We start from the raw sequence: 5,860 nt of genomic DNA, 5'->3' as shown, positions 1-5,860 counted from the left end.
CTTGAAGCGACAGTGTAGATGAAGCTTTACTCTGTATCTGACCCGTGCTGTACAGCCCTGGGAGTGTTTGATGGGACATTGCAGAGGGAGCTTAACTCTGCATCTAACCTGTGTTGCACCAGCAATGGGTGTGTTCGATGGGACAGTGTAGAGGGAGCTTTACTCTGTATCTGACCCGTACTGTACCTGCCCTGGGAGTGTTTGATGGGACAGTGTAGAGGGAGCTTTACTCTGTGTCTAACCTGTGCAGTACCTGCCCTGTGATTGTGTGATGGGACAGTGTAGAGGGAGCTTTACTCTGTATCTAACCAGTGCTGTACCTGCGCCCTGTGAGTGTTTGATGGGACAGGGTAGAGAGAGCTTAACTCTGTATCGAACCCGTGCTGTACCTGCCCTGCGAGTGTTTGATGGGACAGTGTGGAGGGAGCTTTACTCTGTATCTAACCCATAATGTACCTGCCCTGGGTGTGTTTGATGGGATAGTGTAGAGGGAGCTTTACTCTGTATCTAACCCGTGCAGTACCTGCCCTGTGAGTGTGTGATGGGACAGTGTAGAGGGAGCTTTACTCTGTATCTAACCAGTGCTGTACCTGCCCTGGGAGTGTGTGATGGGACAGTGTAGAGGGAGCTTTACTCTGTATCTAACCCGTGTTGTACCTGCCCTGGGAGTGTGTGATGGGACAGTGTAGAGGGAGCTTTACCCTGTATCTTAGCCGTGCTGTACCTACCCTGAGAGTGATTGATGGGATAGTGTAGAGGGAGCTTTACTCTGTATCTAACCCGTGCTGTACCTGCCCCGGGATTGCTGATGGGACAGTGTAGAGGGAACTTTATTCTGTATCTAACACATGCTGTACCTGCCCTGAGAGTGTTTGATGGGACAGTGTAGAGGGAACTTTACTCTGTATCTGACCCGTGCTGTACCGCCCTGGGAGTGTTGATGGGACAGTGTAGAGGGAGCATGACTCTGTATCCGACCCGTACTGTACCTGCCCTGGAGTGTGTGATGGTGCAGTGTAGAGGGAGCTTTACTCTGTATCTACCCCGTGCTGCACCTACCCTGCGAGTGTTTGATGGGACAGTGTGGAGGGAGCTTTACTCTGCATCTAACCTGTTGTGCACTAGCAATGGGTGTGTTCGATGGGACAGTGTAGAGGGAGCTTTACTCTGTATCTGACCCGTGCTGTACCGCCTTGGGAGTGCTTGATGGGACAGTGTGGAGGAAGCTTGACCCTGTATCCGACCCGTACTGTACCTGCCCTGGGAGTCTGTGATGGGACAGTGTAGAGGGAGCTTAACTCTGTATCTACCGCGTGCTGTACCTACCTGCGAGTGTTTGATGGGACAGTGTGGAGGGAGCTTTACTCTGCATCTAACCTGTGCTGCACCAGCAATGGGTGTGTTCGATGGGACAGTGTAGAGGGAGCTTTACTCTGTATCCGACCCGTGCTGTACTGCCCTGGGAGTGTTTGATGGGACAGTGTAGAGGGAGCTTTACTCTGTATCTAACCCATGCTGTACCTGCGCTGGGAGTGTTTGAAGCGACAGTGTAGATGAAGCTTTACTCTGTATCTGACCCGTGCTGTACGGCCCTGGGAGTGTTTGATGGGACATTGCAGAGGGAGCATAACTCTGTATCTACCCCGTGCTGTACCTATCCTGCGAGTGTTTGATGGGACAGTGTGGAGGGAGCTTTACTCTGCATCTAACCTGTGTTGCACCAGCAATGGGTGTGTTCGATGGGACAGTGTAGAGGGAGCTTTACTCTGTATCTGACCCGTGCTGTACTTGCCCTGGGAGTGTTTGATGGGACAGCGTAGAGGGAGCTTTACTCTCTATCCGACCCGTGCTGTACCGCCCTGGGAGTGTTTGATGGGACAGTGTAGAGGGAGCTTTACTCTGTATCTAACCCGTGCTGTACCTGCGCTGGGAGTGTTTGAAGCGACAGTGTAGATGAAGCTTTACTCTGTATCTGACCCGTGCTGTACAGCCCTGGGAGAGTTTGATGGGATAGTGTAGAGGGAGCTTTACTCTGTATCTAACCCGTGCAGTACCTACCCTGCAATTGTTTGATGGGACATTGTGGAGGGAGCTTGACTCTGTATCCGACCCGTACTGTACCTGCCCTGGGAGTCTGTGATGGGACAGTGTAGAGGGAGCTTAACTCTGTATCTACCGCGTGCTGTACCTACCTGCGAGTGTTTGATGGGACAGTGTGGAGGGAGCTTTACTCTGCATCTAACCTGTGCTGCACCAGCAATGGGTGTGTTCGGTGGGACAGTGTAGATGAAGCTTTACTCTGTATCTAACCAATAATGTACCTGCCCTGGGTGTGTGATGGGACAGTGTAGAGGGAGCTTTACTCTGTATCTAACCAGTGCTGTACCTGCCCTGGGAGTGTTTGATGGGACAGTGTAGAGGGAGCTTTACTCTGTATCTTAGCCGTGCTGTACCTACCCTGAGAGTGATTGATGGGATAGTGTAGAGGGAGCTTTACTCTGTATCTAACCCGTGCAGTACCTGGCCTGGGAGTGTTTGATGGGACAGTGTAGATGGAGCTTTACTCTGTATCTGACCCGTGCTGTACATGCCCTGGGAGTGTTTGATGGGACAGTGTAGAGGGAGCTTTACTCTGTATCTAACCCGTGCTGTACCTGCCCCGGGATTGCTGATGGGACAGTGTAGAGGGAACTTTACTCTGTATCTAACACGTGCTGTACCTGCCCTGAGAGTGTTTGATGGGACAGTGTAGAGGGAGCATGACTCTGTATCTATCCCGTGCTGCACCTACCCTGCGAGTGTTTGATGGGACAGTGTGGAGGGAGCTTTACTCTGCATCTAACCTGTTGTGCACTAGCAATGTGTGTGTTCGATGGGACAGTGTAGAGGGAGCTTTACTCTGTATCAGACCCGTGCTGTACCGCCCTGGGAGTGCTTGATGGGACATTGTAGAGGGAGCTTAACTATGTATCCGACCCGTACTGTACCTGCCATGGGAGTGTTTGATGGTACAGTGTATATGGAGCTTGACTCTGTATCTACCCCGTGCTGTACCTACCCTGCGAGTGTTTGATGGGACAGTGTGGTGGGAGCTTTACTCTGCATCTAACCTGTGTTGCACCAGCAATGGGTGTGTTCGATGGGACAGTGTAGAGTGAGCTTTACTCTGTATCTAACCCGTGCTGTACCTGCGCTGGGAGTGCTTGAAGCGACAGTGTAGATGAAGCTTTACTCTGTATCTGACCCGTGCTGTACAGCCCTGGGAGTGTTTGATGGGACATTGCAGAGGGAGCTTAACTCTGCATCTAACCTGTGTTGCACCAGCAATGGGTGTGTTCGATGGGACAGTGTAGAGGGAGCTTTACTCTGTGTCTAACCTGTGCTGTCCCTGCCCTGAGAGTGTATGATGGGACAGTGTAGAGGGAGCTTCACTCTGTATCGAACCCGTGCTGTACCTGCCCTGGGAGTGTGTGATGGGACAGTGTAAAGGGAGCTTTACTCTGTATCGACTGCGTGCTGCAACTACCCTGCGAGTGTTTGATGGGACAGTGTGGAGGGAGCTTTACTCTGTATCTAACCCATAATGTACCTGCCCTGGGTGTGTTTGATGGGACAGTGTAGAGGGAGCTTTACTCTGTATCTAACCCGTGCAGTACCTGCCCTGTGATTGTGTGATGGGACAGTGTAGAGGGAGCTTTACTCGGTATCTAACCAGTGCTGTACCTGCCCTGGGAGTGTTTGATGGGACAGTGTAGATGGAGCTTTACTCTGTATCTAACCCATGCTGTACCTGCCCTGTGATTGTTTGATGGGACAGTGTAGAAGGAGCTTTACTCTGTATCTGACCTGTGCTGTCCCTGCCCTGAGAGTGTTTGATGGGACAGTGTAGAGGGAGCTTGACTCTGTATCTAACCCGTGCTGTACCTGCCCTGGGAGAGTGTGATGGGACAGTGTAGAGGGAGCTTAACTCTGTATCTACCCCGTGCTGTACCTACCTGCGAGTGTTTGATGGGACAGTGTGGAGGGAGCTTTACTCTGTATCCGACCCGTGCTGTACTGCCCTGGGAGTGTTTGATGGGACAGTGTAGAGGGAGTTTTACTCTGTATCTAACCCGTGCTATACCTGCCCCGGGAGTGTTTGATGGGACAGTGTAGATGGAGCTTTACTCTGTATCTAACCCATGCTGTACCTGCGCTGGGAGTGTTTGAAGCGACAGTGTAGATGAAGCTTTACTCTGTATCTGACCCGTGCTGTACGGCCCTGGGAGTGTTTTATGGGACAGTGTGGAGGGAGCTTTACTCTGCATCTAACCTGTTGTGCACTAGCAATGGGTGTGTTCGATGGGACAGTGTAGAGGGAGCTTTACTCTGTATCAGACCCGTGCTGTACCGCCCTGGGAGTGCTTGATGGGACATTGCAGAGGGAGCTTAACTATGTATCCGACCCGTACTGTACCTGCCATGGGAGTGTTTGATGGTACAGTGTATATGGAGCTTGACTCTGTATCTACCCCGTGCTGTACCTACACTGCGAGTGTTTGATGGGACAGTGTGGAGGGAGCTTTACTCTGCATCTAACCTGTGTTGCACCAGCAATGGGTGTGTTCGATGGGACAGTGTAGAGGGAGCTTTACTCTCTATCCGACCCGTGCTGTACCGCCCTGGGAGTGTTTGATGGGACAGTGTAGAGGGAGCTTTACTCTGTATCTAACCCGTGCTGTACCTGCGCTGGGAGTGTTTGAAGCGACAGTGTAGATGAAGCTTTACTCTGTATCTGACCTGTGCTGTACAGCCCTGGGAGTGTTTGATGGGACATTGTAGAGGGAGCTTAACTCTGCATCTAACCTGTGTTGCACCAGCAATGGGTGTGTTCGATGGGACAGTGTAGAGGGAGCATTACTCTGTATCTGACCCGTGCTGTACCGCCCTGGGAGTTTTTGATGGGACAGTGTGGAGGGAGCTTTACTCTGTATCTAACCGATAATGTACCTGCCCTGGGTGTGTTTGATGGGACAGTGTAGAGGGAGCTTGACTCTGTATCTAACCCGTGCAGTACCTGCCCTGGGAGTGTTTGATGGGACAGTGTAGATGGAGCTTTACTCTGTATCAGACCCGTGCTGTACCGCCCTGGGAGTGCTTGATGGGACATTGTAGAGGGAGCTTAACTATGTATCCGACCCGTACTGTACCTGCCATGGGAGTGTTTGATGGTACAGTGTATATGGAGCTTGACTCTGTATCTACCCCGTGCTGTACCTACCCTGCGAGTGTTTGATGGGACAGTGTGGTGGGAGCTTTACTCTGCATCTAACCTGTGTTGCACCAGCAATGGGTGTGTTCGATGGGACAGTGTAGAGGGAGCTTTACTCTGTATCTAACCCGTGCTGTACCTGCGCTGGGAGTGCTTGAAGCGACAGTGTAGATGAAGCTTTACTCTGTATCTGACCCGTGCTGTACAGCCCTGGGAGTGTTTGATGGGACATTGCAGAGGGAGCTTAACTCTGCATCTAACCTGTGTTGCACCAGCAATGGGTGTGTTCGATGGGACAGTGTAGAGGGAGCTTTACTCTGTGTCTAACCTGTGCTGTCCCTGCCCTGAGAGTGTATGATGGGACAGTGTAGAGGGAGCTTCACTCTGTATCGAACCCGTGCTGTACCTGCCCTGGGAGTGTGTGATGGGACAGTGTAAAGGGAGCTTTACTCTGTATCGACTGCGTGCTGTAACTACCCTGCGAGTGTTTGATGGGACAGTGTGGAGGGAGCTTTACTCTGTATCTAACCCATAATGTACCTGCCCTGGGTGTGTTTGATGGGACAGTGTAGAGGGAGCTTTACTCTGTATCTAACCCGTGCAGTACCT

Source organism: Somniosus microcephalus, unplaced genomic scaffold (assembly GCF_052327205.1).
Source record: "Somniosus microcephalus isolate GS21.2 unplaced genomic scaffold, FLI_Smic_1.0 unresolved_chr1, whole genome shotgun sequence".
Lineage (NCBI taxonomy): Eukaryota > Metazoa > Chordata > Chondrichthyes > Squaliformes > Somniosidae > Somniosus > Somniosus microcephalus.
Note: the sequence above shows the minus strand (reverse complement) of the source record.